The 15502-nt window shown below is 39.5% G+C and overlaps 1 non-coding gene across 1 annotated transcript; it reads left to right on the plus strand.

Annotated features, from left to right (window-relative positions):
• The first annotated feature begins 9465 nt into the window (after nucleotides 1-9465).
• LOC120102653 (small nucleolar RNA SNORA48) lies at nucleotides 9466-9609 on the plus strand. Its single transcript, XR_005504276.1, has one exon. It is a non-coding gene; the product is annotated as a small nucleolar RNA SNORA48 (small nucleolar RNA).
• Nucleotides 9610-15502: the final 5893 nt, after the last annotated feature.

Here is a 15502-nt window from a genome sequence, read left to right on the forward strand (position 1 = left end):
TCCCATAAGTTTGGGTATGTTGTACCTTCATTTTCATTAAATTCTAAAAAGTCTTTAATTTCTTTCTTTATTTCTTCCTTGACCAGGTTATCATTGAGTAGAGCATTGTTCAATTTCCACGTATATGCGGGCATTCTTCCCTTATTATTACTGAAGACCAGTTTTAGGCTGTGGTGGTTTGATATCACGCATGGGTTTATTTCTATCTTTCTGTACCTGTTGAGGCTCGTTTTTTGACCAATTATATGGTCAATTTTGGAGAAAGTACCATGAGGAGATGAGAAGAAGGTATATCCTTTTGCTTTAGAATAAAATGTTCTATAAACATCTGTTAAGTCCATTTGGTTCATGACTTCTCTTAGTCTGTCTACGTCTTTTTTTAATTTTTGTTTCCATGATCTGTCCATTGATGAGAGTGGGGTGTTGAAATCTCCTGCTATTATTGTGTGAGGTGCAGTGTGTTTTGAGCTTTAGTAAGGTTTCTTTTATGTATGTAGGTGCCCTTGTATTTGGGGCATAGATATTTAGGATTGAGAGTTCATCTTGGTGGATTTTTCCTTTGATGAATATGAAGTGTATTTCCTTATCTTTTTTGATGAGTTTTAGTTGAAAATTGATTTTATTTGATATTAGAATGGCTACTCCAGCTTGCTTCTTCTGACCATTTGCTTGGAAAATTGTTTTCCAGCCTTTCACTCTGAGGTAGTGTCTTTCTTTGTCTCTGAGGTGTGTTTCCTGTAGGCAGCAGAATGCAGGGTCCTCGTTGCATATCCAGTTTGTTAATCTATGTCTTTTTATTGGGGAGTTGAGGCCATTGATGTTGACAGATATTAAGGAACAGTGATTATTGCTTCCTGTTATATTCATATTTGGATATGAGGTTATGTTTGTGTGCTTCTCTTCTCTTTGTTTTGTTGCCAAGACGATTAGTTTCTTGCTTCTTCTAGGGTATAGCTTGCCTCCTTATGTTGGGCTTTACCATTTATTATCCTTTGTAGTGCTGGATTTGTAGATAGATATTGTGTAAATTTGGTTTTGTCATGCAATATCTTGGTTTCTCCATCTATGTTCATTGAGAGTTTTGCAGGATACAGTAACCTGGGCTGGCATTTGTGTTCTCTTAGGGTCTGTATGACATCTGTCCAGGATCTTCTGGCTTTCATAGTTTCTGGCGAAAAGTCTGGTGTGATTCTCATAGGTCTGCCTTTATATGTTACTTGACATTTTTCCCTTACTGCTTTTAATATTCTTTCTTTATTTTGTGCATTTGGTGTTTTGACTATTATGTGACGGGAGGTGTTTCTTTTCTGGTCCAATCTATTCGGAGTTCTGTAGGCTTCTTGTATGCCTATGAGTATCTCTTTTTTTAGGTAAGGGAAGTTTTCTTCTATGATTTTGTTGAAGATACTTACTGGTCCTTTGAGCTGGGAGTCTTCACTCTCTTCTATACCTATTATCCTTAGGTTTGATCTTCTCATTGAGTCCTGGATTTCCTGTATGTTTTGGACCAGTATCTTTTTCTGCTTTACATTATCTTTGACAGTTGAGTCAATGATTTCTATGGAATCTTCTGCTCCCGAGATTCTCTCTTCCATCTCTTGTATTCTGTTGGTGAAGTTCATATCTACAGCTCCTGTCTCTTCTTTTGGTTTTGTATATCCAGGGTTGTTTCCATGTGTTCTTTCTTGATTGCTTTTATTTCCATTTTTAATTCCTTCAACTGTTTGATTGTGTTTTCCTGGAATTCTTTCAGGGATTTTTGTGACTCCTCTCTATGGGCTTCTACTTGTTTATTTATGTCTTCCTGGAATTCTTTCAGGGTTTTTTGTGACTCCTCTCTATGGGCTTCTACTTGTTTATTTATGTTTTCCTGGAATTCTTTCAGGGATTTTTGCGATTCCTCTCTGTAGGCTTCTACTTGTTCTCTAAGGGAGTTCTTCACATCTTTCTTGAAGTCCCCCAGCATCATGATCAAATATGATTTTGAAACTAGATCTTGCTTTTCTGGTGTGTTTGGATATTCTGTGTTTGCTTTGGTTCGAGAATGATGCCATGTAGTCTTGGTTTCTGTTGCTTGTGTTCTTGAGCTTGCCTCTCGCCATCAGATTATCTCTAGTGTTACATTGTTCTGCTATTTCTGACAGTGGCTAGACTGTCCTATAAGCCTGTGTGTCAGGAGTGCTGTAGACATGTTTACCTGTTTTCTTTCAGCCCGTTATGGGGACAGAGTGTTCTGCTTTCGGGCGTGTAGTTTTTCCTATCTACAGGTCTTCAGCTGTTCCTGTGGGCCTGTGTCTTGAGTTCACCAGGCAGGTCGCTTGCAGTAGAAAAGTTGCTCTTACCTGTGGTCCCAAGGCTCAAGTTTGCTCGCGGGGTGCTGCCCACGAGTTCTCTGTGGCGGCAGCAACCAGGAAGATCTGCGCCGCCGTTTCCGGGAGCTTCAGTGCACCAGGGTTCCAGATGGCGTTTGGTGTTTTCCTCTGGCGTCAGAGATGTGGGCAGAGTGCAGTCTCTTCTGGTTTCCCAGGCATGTCTGCCTCTCTGAAGGTTTAGCTCTCCCCCCCCCACGGGATTTGGGTGCAGAGAACTGTTTATCCGGTCTGTTTCCTTCAGGTTCCGGTGGTGTCTCAGGCGCAGCGGTCCTGCTGCTCCTGGGCCCTCCCCTACGGGAACCCAGAGGCCTTATACACTTTCCTCTTGGGCCAGGGATGTGGGCAGGGGTGGGCAGTGTTGGTGGTCTCTTCTGCTCTGTAGCCTCAGGAGTGCCCACCTGACCAGGCGGTGAGGTCTCTGTCCCACGGGGTTTGGGAGCAGAGAGCTGCTGCGGGCCGGGATCCGCTGGTTTGGGACTCCCCCCGCTAAATACTCAGAATGTACATTTTTGACACACAGCTTAACCTGTCATAGTTCCATATGCTCACTTGCTTTCCATGAGTAGTAATAAAGGTAAGCTCTTGTACCATAAGGTATAGAAGAGCATGGAGCAAAACAAGTAGTTAACAGGACACAAGGCAGTGTGTAGTGTTCAATTGTCTATGGCAGTGTTTCCTATATCATCATTTTACAAAAACACACAAACAAAAACCTTTCTCAAATGACGATAAGAAGTAGTGCTAATCTTGTTCTCCTCGTATCTATGTGACTTTTTTTGTGAGTTCCTTGATTAATATAATAATGCTGAAGTCATAATGTATGGCTATTTGATAAAGGTTAAACTCTAACTTCCTTTTTTGTCTTTGTCTCCCTGTAACTCTGTCTCTCTGTGTCTCTGTGTCTTTGTCTCTCCCTCTCCCACTCACACTGGGATACTCAAAGAATAAGAAGTTGGGTCTCCTGAAGTTGTACTCTAGAGACAATAGGCAAAAGCTGTGTAGAGGTAGTAGTGTCTAAAGCCCCTGCCCCCGCCTTTTAACATCTTATCAATGTGAAAGCCAGACTAGAATGGCTCCCCAGAGTCTACTCCAGCCATGAATCTGTCTTAACAATGAGTGAGAAAGACAGACATCCTGTACAAAACCCTGCCTACACTGTCAATTTGTCAAAACACAATGCAATTATTTTAAGTCACTACTGTTGGAACACTGTCAAAAGTATGAACCATGGTGAACAATGCCTTGAGGGAACTGTGAGAAAGGCTCCAGGAAAAAAGACAGAGGGCCTTTTACCTCAGGTGTTCTTTGTTCCCTGGATGGTTTTTAGGCATGCTTTCAGGCCTCCTGTAACAAACAGTAACATTCAGCTTATAAGACATATTTATTTTTGTTGGATGTTAGAACATAGCTATAGAATCCAATCTGGTCAGTGCACCCTGAATGTGGATATGGCCATATAATCTATAGTATGTGTCAGACAGTAGTGTTTAAACTGATCCTTCCTCAGAATGTTCTGGGAAAGAGCTGCCCTGTTAATATTTAGTATGTGCTTACAGACCTTTATTTACATGTTTTTCTGACCATCTTTTTCTGCACTCAACAATCTTCATTAGATCTTTGGATTCTTTGTTACTTTTATGTATAAACATGTCCTGAAACTGAGGTAAGATTGTCTACAGTGTCAGACTATAGTCTACCCCATTCTTTCAGGTACTCAGAAGTCAGACCCAGCAGACAAGATCTATAGATCTTTTGGAGTGACTAATTAAAAAAAACTTTAAATGAAAAGAGATATCATATCACATATAATTTACCTTGTACAGCATATATATATATATATATATGTATATATATATGCATGTCATTATGTAGGAAATAGAATAGTTTGAAATTTACTTATTACCTCCAACTTCATCGCATTGATCTGTCTCATGGATATTTTATGCGTATTATTGTTGCACTGGGAATATGAAACATAAGGGCAGCATGAAGTAACATGGTGATTATTAGGGCCTTTAAAGTTGATGGCAGAAAAAGAGGAGAAAGAAAGATTTGGAGCATGGGATCAAAACAAGTTGCAGGCATAATTTCACTGTGATTTTTTTCCAGGGTCAATATTATTTCAGGTAATAACATTTTACTGTATTAGAATCTGAAAACACTATGAGATTTCTGCCAAAATAAACTTCACAATTTGGTTCCCGAGACAGTAGGATATTATTATTTTAAAAGTTAGAGTTTAAGTTACATATTTTTAAGTCATTGGCCAAAGTAGTCTCATAGTCCCCATGCACGTAAGTTTTATTTCTACTCTCTCCCCTGCCATCTACTTTAAAAGTAGTTTAAAAGTATATGAACTTTTCAGCTGACCTCTGCAGATCTTATCTGGTGGATCAGGGATCTGAGGACCTGAAAGAATGGGGCAGACTATAGTCTCACACAGAAGACAATCTTACTTCAGTTTTAGTGTATTTTTATGCAGTAATGTCACAAAGAATACAATGATCTAAGGAGGCTGGTTTAAGAGCTGAAAACATGGTCAGAAAATGATCAGAAAAAACATGTAAATAAAGGTCAGTGTGCACATACTAAATATTAGCAGTTCAGCCCTTTCCCACAGCATTCTCAGGAAAGTCTAATTTAAACACAACTGCCTGGAACATACTATAGATTATATCCGAGAAAGCATGAAAGCAAAGCAAAAGGCCATATCCATATTTAGGGTACATTGACCAGACTGGATTCTATAGCCATGTCCTAACATCCAACAAGAATGAATATGTCTTATAAAATGAATGTAAATGTTTGTCACTGGCAGCAGGAAATCACACCCAGAACAATTTAGGGAACAAAGTGCACCTGAATTAAAAAAGCCCACTGTCTTTTTTCCTGGAGTCTTTCTCACAGTTCCCCCAAGGCATTGTTCACCATGGGTTATACTTTTGACAGTGTTCCAACAGTAGTGACTTAAAATAATTGCATTGTGTTTTGACAAATTGACAGTATATGCAGGGTTTTGTACAGGATGTCTGCCTTTCTCTCTCAATGTCAGGACAGATTCATGGGTGGAGTGGACTTTGGGGAGCCATTCTTGGCTTGCTTTCATATTAATGGCAGCTAAGTTGCTAAGAGGCAGGGGTGGGGTAAGAGTGCTTAGACACTACTGAATACCTCTGTGCAGCTTTTGCCTGTGGCCTATGTAGTAGAGCAACTTTAGGAAACTCAAATTCTTAATCTTGGAGTATCCCAGTGAGAGAGACAGAGAGACACAGAGAGAGATGGAGACAAAGAGACAGAGAAACAGAGATACAGAGAGACAGACACAGACACAGAGACACAGAGAAACACATAGACACAGACACAGTCACAGAGGCAATATATCTAGGAGGGAATATGTGTCTTTAACAAAAACTTGTAAAACACTTATGGTAGGAAAATTTTGTACTGAAACGAGTAATATCAAATCATTGTCTCCTTAAGTACATGAGTTATAACACTTCCTTCTAAGTATTTATGTTTAGACATGTCAGTTACTAACAGCCTTGTATGTAAGAGCTCATGTTTTTTGCACAGAAGGTAACAGTTAATATAGAGACTTTAATATGTGAATTAACTGACAATTGAGTGCCCAGTCTTAAAAATAGTCATCTGTATCCCTCTGAAACACACATACACACACACACACACACACACATACACACACACACACACACACACACACACACACACACACAGGACCAGGGAATACTGGAAATAATAGGACAGAAAGAATGTTAAATCTGGGGGATGGGAAAGTGTGCCATGCATATTTGACATGGGTGTTGAAATCATGAGCACACAATAGCTATGGATACCTTTGTAATTTTGGAGCACTTCATATTCTTCCAAAGATGGAAAAGATGTCCACAAACACCAACACTTTCTTGAGGAACTCTTGCCTGTTCATGGTTGTAGTAGGAGGGCTAGCACTTTCTTCAGTGGTATAGCTGTTGAAGGACTAGGTAGGAAAATAAGTAAAATTTAAAGCAGAAACTGAGCTGGCAAGATGGATCAGTGATTAATGGGGGTTGCCATTGACCTGGAAGACCTGAATTCCATCCTAGAATCTACCTGATGGACATAGGGAATGAGTTTTTGCCACTTATTCTTTGACTTACACAGATATGCTGTCACACATACATAAGGAAATAAATAATATATAATAACACACGAATGAAAATGATTATAGGGTCTGAAGAGATGGTTCCTATTGTGTACTGATCTTTCAGTGTACCCTCATTGAGTTGCCTGTACCCACACAGAGTAACTCAAACTTTCATAACTCCAGGCTCAGGAGTTATGATGACTTCTAGCATACACAAACACCCATGGTTTATAGCCTGAGCACATGGACACACAAAAAGGAATATACATGAATAAAATCAAACATAAATCATTTTTCAAAATAATAAGAAATAGGGAATAGGGTTAGGGATTTAGCTCAGTGGTAGAGTACTTACCTAGCAAGAGCAAGGCCCTGGGTTTGGTCCTCAGCTCAAAAAAAAAAAAAAAAAAAGAAAGAAAGAAATAAGGAATAAACATATGTGTCAATGCCCTCATATCATTATCAAGATACATACTCAGATATGTAGCATGAAACTAGGGCAGATGTGGACAAAGAGACAACGGGAAAAGGATAACATTCCTAAGACATAAACATATATGAATCTTTGAGGATAAATGAGACAGCACACTTTAGGGAGAAAGAAATCTAGTGTTGGAGAATTCTCATTATAATCCATCAACTACAATGTTCTTTTCTTTTAACATCTTTGTAATGACATTTCCTAAGACAAGACTTGACATTACTTGGGATATTCTAAATCTCATAGGAGTATGTGCTTTTGTCTTCACTACACATTAACATTACTCGAAAAGCAGGACACACACACACACACACACACACACACACACACACACACACACACACACACAGAGAGAGAGAGAGAGAGAGAGAGAGAGAGAGAGAGAGAGAGAATATGCCTGTGTAACTTATAGCACTGTGTGATTTAATCAAAGAAAACACAAAAATGGAGTGTACTTAAGAAGTAATATGTACTGAATATCCAGAGCAAATTATTTTAATTGAGTGTAAAATTCAAAATATAGCCTCAAGCATATATTTTCAAAATCTGTATCACATAGTTACTTGTGGGTGAAATTGAAAGGAAATGTTTCAGACACTTTCCAGCATAGGAAGTGGATCCAGACCCTCCAGAGAGCACACGAGGAAGATATAGTCAGACTGAAGACACAAACATTGTCTTCAATCATAATTCACTCTTTAGTTCATTGTACTCTTGCAACTGAAGGGGATGTTTTAGACCATAGCAGTCGCACCTGGGGGTCTGCCAACACATGATGCCATCACTTTACCTTTGTAAATAAATGTAATTACAATCTCTCATTATAAAACCATGATTTCAGAAGGTGATTAAAATTTTGAAAAGGGAATACAGCTTCTCGGGGTTTCTCTATAAAATAGTAAATCATCTTGAAGGCATGCCCGTAGCATCTTCCAAAGTTGAAAAACTAAAAAAGAAGACCAGAATATTAAGTAAAAAAAAATAAAGCATGCGTGCTAACTAAAAATTATGTAGCAAGAGTCAAAAGAAGAATGAGGACATTATGAAGGAACATAAGACAAATAGATGTTAGAAGTAATTAACTACTAGGTTGGGGATTTTCCCACATTGATATAGGAAACAAAATTGCAGATTCATCAGGAATAGAGAACAACCAGAATGACACGTGGAAAAGGTACCACCCACCCCATACAAGCATGCTCAATAAAAAGCACGGAAGTTAAAAGAAAAATATCCTGAAAGAAATGAGAGAGAAACCTTTCCCTTTATTACCGATAGAGCAATGAAGATTAAGAATTACATTCCAGAGCTATAAAGGAAACTCATTGGGTAAAGGTGCTAACTTCGAAGCTTGATACCTCAGTCTGATCTTATGACTCAATAGAACAATCAGAAAGTGGTTCTGTGATCTCCTCATACAGACCGTGGCATACAGAATAAAACATGACAGTAGCAAAATAATAAAATGGATCACAAGGGGAGAATAAAAGCCTCAGAAATTGTCTCATGTAAATTCATTCAAATATTTTTTAATGTTTAGTAATTATTTACTTGGTGTCTGTATGTTTGCTCATGTGCTTGTCACACATGTGCCATAGCATGTATGTGAAGGTCCGAGGAGAAATTGCTAGTGTCATCTTACCTTTCGATAAACTGAGTCCCAGGGATCAAAGTCAGTTTGTCCAGCTTGGTAGCAAGTGTCTATCTGCTGAACCTTCTTGGCGGTCCTCAATTTAAATATGGACAAAGGGAAAAAGAAAAAAAAAAGGCAAAACAGAAAAACAGAGAGAACCTTTCCCAAAAAAATGATGTGAAATAACTGAACTCTGTATGCAAAAAATATTATATATGTAGAACTTATATCTTTCACCAAAATTAAATGTCTCATAGACTTAAATATATAACATAAATTATAAAATTCCCATTAAAAACGCAGGACGAAACTGAGGTGTTATTAGTTTTGACAATGACTTTTACGATTTACAACAAAAGGATAGTCCTCAAAGAAATTATTGAGAAGCTAGGTTTCTTCAAAATTAAAATTAAACATTTATGCTGTAAAAGAGACACTGTCAAAAGAATAGGATGAGAAAACACAGACTGAAAGAATATATTTGCAAGTGACACGTCTAATAAAAATCTGTTTTCTAAGAAACATAACACTTAAAATTCAACAGTAAGAAAATAAGGAGCTGACAGAAAATGTAGACCAAGTACATACAAATTTGTGTGTGTGTGTGTGTGTGTGTGTGTGTGTGTGTTTGTAGAAAGAGAGAACATATATGCATATAGTGAGATGTCCAGCTTTATATCTTAAAATACTTATCTTCATATAATAAGTATATTTCACATCACTGGCACAAAAGCATGCAAAAAGGTCCTATTTGGTGAATATCAGGCTTTGAAGAATATAGATTTACTCAACGTTCAATTAGTTTTGCGACTTCTCACTTAAAATAAAATTAATATTCCATTGGCAATGGGCAAAGAGACACCTTGTTGGTCGTGTTGTACTTATATCAGTCAAGGGCAGAACAGACTGTAGTCCTTAGTTCATCTTAGTTTGATCCCTCTCTTGGTGGCCAAAGCTTTCTTATGTCTAAGACTCATAAAAATCAAGTCAAATTAAACCCAGGCAGCACAGTGTGGGAGACCTGTGAACCACCATGCCACCCACAGGCCTGCCTTTCAGTTCACAGCCTGAAGGGGTCATAGGCATCCACTTGCTATCATAGTACAGATGGAGGATGTCACCCAGGGTGCACCAGCCCCATGACCAGCCTGCATGCAGCAATAGGAGCCACCATGATGTGTGAGTATGTGGTTGTTAGATGGGAGAGAAAGAAAAGTGGAGAAGTTTCAGCATTATGCAGAGTGATGAAACTGAGGAATCCGGAGTAGAGTAGCCTGAGTGACTACCTCCCGGACACCTAATAGCGAGCCTTCAACCAGAGCTCCCACTGAGGGCCGTGTCCGAGTGCTGTCTGCAGTCAGGAACATAGTGATATTTCTGGTTGGGACAGCCACTGCAGTGAACCACATGGATGTCCAGCATTTATGCATAACTGGCTTTTGCACCTCACTGGGTGCAGTCCTCGGGAGACATGGCCCCATCTGTCACCAGTGAAAACACTCAGAAGAGCTGACCCTGTACCTGTCCCAGGAAGCACACTGTACGTGGCCTTAGTGATGGGGTGTGGGTGAGATGACCCCACCACCCATCTGTCCTGGGGTGGCACAAGCACAGAGGCGATGCCCCTGGCCCTTTGCCACCTCTAGCAGTCAGTAGAACTGGCCCCTGAGTCATGAGGGTGGCTGTGCTGGTCCTGCCTTTAACCAACTACAGCACTCAGCGTGGGCCATGCACCTTGCCTGGACAGCACAGTAGAGCTGGCCTTGGAGGAGGAAGTACATGTTAGGCAGTCCTGGAAGCAAGAGCACAGAAGAGTTGGCCCTACTACCTGTCTTGCAGAAGGTGATGGGTGAGGAGGTGATGTCCCTCCCTCCCTTGCCCCCTGCACTAACCTGAGGTCATGAGAGTGGGAGGGCTAGTCCTGCCCCCTTTCTGGGTGTGGCACTTGGGAAAGTAGGTCTTGCCCTTGGCCTGGGCTATACAGTGGTGCTGGCTCTGATGACAAAGGCACGGATGAGGCAGCCTTTAGGGTGTGAGAACACGAGGGCTGGCCCAGTCCTCACAGAATGTAACACTAGGCAGAATGGTTCCCAACACCTTGACTGAGCAGCACAGTAGAGCTGGTCCTGGAGGCATGGATGCAGGTGACATACTCCTAGGACATTAGATGACGGGAGCTCACCCTGCCTCTTGTCAATGGTAGCATTTGTTGGCCTAGTTGGAGCAATGCTAGAGAGGTCTCCCTGGTGCAGTGGATAACACTGAGCAGTTCAGCTACCACCCCAGATACAGACCCAGGGCTTGGAATCCCTCCCCTCCCAATCTGTGTAGTCTGTAAATGGTTGGGGATGGTAAAAGGGCCAGGTCTGTTGTTCTAAAGCTGCAGGACCTCCATGACACAGATAACAACAGGATAACCAGGAGGAGTCCCAATGAGAATCCAATATTGATGGTGTTGCAGAAGCCAAAGATCTCAAAACAGACGAATGGCTCATTGAAAAGAACATTTGCAAGTGAAGATGTGTGCACAGAAGCACATACTGTGGGGCACACTATGACACACTGCAGCTCCCAGGATGAGATGTTTTCTGTGTATTTTTGTTGTTGGTTGTGGTGGTGGATGTTTGTGCATTTTATTTTGGGGATGAGGTGGCAAGAGCAAAGGGTAGATGTAAGGAGATGATATACATGCTATGAAACTCATAACATAATCAATATAAACTTAAATAAATAAATAAATAAATACATTGACAGTGAAAAAAATTACAGCAGAGTAGAGGGGCAGAATTTCTTTTCAGTGTGAAATTTTGATAAAGTTTTTGTTTTTAATGAAAAAGTATATTCACTTGGATTGCAGAATTCACCCTTTCACATGCTTTCCATCATCATTAATACTTAAGTTTTATGATTTATTTAACCTTTGAATTCTCATTAATAGTTAAGCATTGTGATTTGTTTAAATTGATAACATTTCATTCAATTTTTAAATTAACATTCATCAAATTAAATCCAGCATTATTGAAAAAAGATCACGAGTGTCAGGGTGATAAAGAAGAAGTACTTTAAGAAATTTATTTTTAATTAAGAAACAGCATTGACTTCTGGGCCCTTAGTGCTTCTTAGAAGTACTTGAAGATATCAATTTCTGGGATACAGAGGCTGTATTTGCTTTCTGAAACTTAAATGTAACAGTCTTAAAGGTTCATCTCTAAGTATGTGAAATAACTTAAGCCACTTTTTACATACATATTAAAATTGTTAAGTTTAGGTAAAATATAACCTGTCTATATGTGTATAATATAAAGCTACCTTCTTAAAAGTTTGTAGAGCATGATATGATCTTGACTCTTATGAACTGTTATGTGCCATTCCTGTTACATTTCATTTTCCCCTAATACTGTGTACTAACAACTTGTTTGGAAGCCGATTTTTTTCCCTCCTATGACACAGAGAATAAAATGGCACTACCTGGCCTGTTTCTCCTCTTATCTCATTCTTAACCAGCCATTAAAGTATCACTACCTTCGGCTTCAGAATTTCAGTTATGATGATCTTTCTTTGTATAATAAAATAGCACTTATTGAATTCACTCCTTTCCTTCTTAAGTCAATGACCTAGCCCCCAGAACACAATTTCATGGACTGTTTCTTAGGCAATATTTTCAGAAATGTCACTATAAAGTAGGGAATTGGCATCTTCTGTTCAGGGCGTCATTCCTAGTAACACTGTGTCTGAGGAAATGAGGCTGGGAGAGATTGTTAGGATGGTGGTGGAAGGCAGGCTGGCCCATCTTCAAGTAATAGAGATTTAGGGCATGATGACTTGCCATCAGTGCAGATCTCCCCTCTTCCTCATCTCAGGATAAGTGCACAGGGTAGGTCTATCAGGAACTCTATTGAGAGTGCTAAGAAGTCTCCCTGTTTTCATTTTAGACAGTAATAAAAATCCTCTAGCTTGCTTCAGTCCAGAAAGTATCAGCCTGTGCATACAGACAGATTTTTCTCATCTTCCCAAACTGCTAGGTGCAATTCCTTTTTTTCTTTTTTTTTCTTTTTTTTTTTTTTGCCAGAGTTCTACTAATTTTGTAACTCAACCTAAAATGCTTCTCAGGGGCATGGTAAGCTAATGCTGATAAAAGACAAGGCCCCTCTCCAGGTAGAGATTTAGTGACATAATCTATGATTGATAGTGCCAAAGTCTAGGAATAATTCTCAACCCATTGAAACATAGATGATTTAGTGAGTTCATTTAGCTTTTCCTCTGGCAAAAAATGTAAAATACGACAGTGGCCGTACTCCGTTGAATCATGTAGGATCACATAATACTTGATACAGAAACAGAACCACATATAAGAATCTACTTTAATAAAAGATCCCACAATGGGCTGAAGGCAGCTTCTGTTGCTTCAACATCATAACTTTTATGAGGAATAAAATTACCTAATTTCAGGGCTTCAGAATTGGACTCAAGGAAGCATATGGCACAAGCATTTCCCTAATTCTGACTGGAAGAGTTACTGCTCTACACAGCTGTTTGCCAAGACATATACGTTCAGAAAATGATAAATTTTTAACTTTCAATTCTGACAGTATTATTAACCACATTTAGAAAAAGAGTATCATCCTAAAATTTCTACTTGGAACTGATGATTCCTCTCCCCAAATCACCTCGTGGGCTTGTTTGCCTTTAAACTCAACAATATGAAGACCTTGAGAGAATTTGGAATCTCTTTTGTTTCTTGCTTTTTTTTATAAATTGAAAATAGATATTTTTATACAATACATCCTGATAATAGTTTCACCTCCCTCCACTCTTCCCATCTCCCACCATCTCCCCTCTTCCCCAGATCCACTTCCCCTCCCCCACCACCCTTTCCTCTTCAGAAAAGAGCAGGCCTCCAAGGGATGACAGCCAAACAAGACACAGAAAAATACAATAAAACAAAGCCAAGGCCCTCATATAAAGGCTGAACACAGCAACTGAATAAGAAGAAAAAAGTCTTACAACCCCATAAGAACAACAATACCAACCAAGCAGAACTTCCGCGGACTAAAGCACTACCCAAAGACTAAACATGGACAGACCCATGGCTCCAGCTGCATATGTAGCAGAGGATGGCCTTTTTGGGCACCAATGGGAGGAGAAGCCCTTGGTCTTGCCAAGGCTGGACCCCTCAGTGTAGGGGAATATCAAGGTGCTGAGGCAGGAAGGGGAGGTGGTTGGGGAGGGGGGAACACTCTCATAGAAGAAGGCGAGGGGGATGGAATAGGAGGCTTATGGTTGGGAAACCGGGAAAGAAAATATTTGAAATGTAAATAAAAAATATCCAAGAAAAAAAAGAGTCTCAGGAGCAGGCAAAAGAATGGGAGAAATATCCATTCCCATTGTTAGAAGTCCCACAAAACCACCCGGCTAATAACCACAACATATACAAAAAGGGCCTGGTGCAAAACCGTGCAGACTCTGTCCCTACTGTTTCAGTCTCTGAGTCAATGTGAGACCTGTTCGGTTGTTTGGAATCTTTATTTTAAAGACAACTAGAGACTGTAGCTCTGTTCTGTTAGATATCAAGCCCATGCTTGTTTCATCGATGACGGGTCACCTTTTATCCTTTCACAATGATGAGAACTAAAAAAAAACAAAAACAAAAACAAAAACAAAAACAAAAACAAAAAAAAACAAGCTCAATTAATGTGAATAAGTGTGTCTTGCTAATCTAAAACAGACAACCCTTGAGGCAGGGAGCTAGGCAATTCTACCTCTCAATCTGCTCCACAGCACATGAACCGAGAGTGATCATGGACTTTACTCTGCACTAAGTTCACACTGCAACAGAGTCCAACACACTTCATAACCAGACTCTTCCCAAACTCCAAGAGGATCTTCCTGTATTCACCCAATTGTCTTTTTGCTTCGGTTTCAAGAAAGAGGGACTAAGAACTAATCTACAACCAATTTTATTTTGCTCGTCCATTAGCATCTGCTTAGGGTAGGATTTAGATAAAACTGTACGTGCTTTCTGCTAGTTCATGTTTATGAAATTCTTTTAATGGAATTGTGGATTTTCATGATACAATTTAAAAGACTAGATCTTAGATTATATTGAAGAAAATTGAATGTATAATGATAATGGGAATGGCCCTATGTCACCTAGTTCTTCTAGGTCTGTATCAGAGAAAGCAACCATGAAAGTTAGTGTTTTCTTAGTACCATGTGCTAGCCACTATTTAAGTTCTTTGATTGGTGAACATATGAGGTCCACTGAAAACCATACGAAGACTGTTCATATTTTCAATCTTACACAATAGACAGTCTTTGGGCAATAAGAGTCTGCACTGCTTGACAAAGGGTTTATGTGAGGCCAATGTTTGGATCCATATTTAACTGACACACCATATCTGCCAGTTAAAGGACATAGTTCAGGGGGTTTAAACCTGTGTGCCATTATTAATTTGTGATTCACATATCAGATAGTTATAATATGATTCACAACAGTAGTAAAGCCACAATTATGAGGTAGTGAGTAATTTTTATGGTGGAGGTCACCACAAGAGGAGGAACTGTACTAAAGGGCCACAACATTGCCAAGATTGAGAGTTTTGACATAGTCCTTCAAAAGGGGTCTATTCAAATGGTTGACTATTCAATATGTAAAAATAAGGGTGAGAATAGCATTTGGAGAAACACTGAAGTCATTTACGAATGGACAAGATCATGCAGAATTAGAGTAGACTTAAGAATAAAAACTTCAGTGCAGGCATGCATAGAGTTTTGTAGTATGTCTACTGTCAAATACAAAACAGATTGTAAATATCTCCAACAATTCCGACTGAAGGCATTAGGCATACATTTTCACTGGTAATGCTAGAAGG

Source organism: Rattus norvegicus, chromosome 4 (genome assembly GCF_036323735.1).
Source record: "Rattus norvegicus strain BN/NHsdMcwi chromosome 4, GRCr8, whole genome shotgun sequence".
Taxonomy (NCBI): Eukaryota; Metazoa; Chordata; class Mammalia; order Rodentia; family Muridae; genus Rattus; species Rattus norvegicus.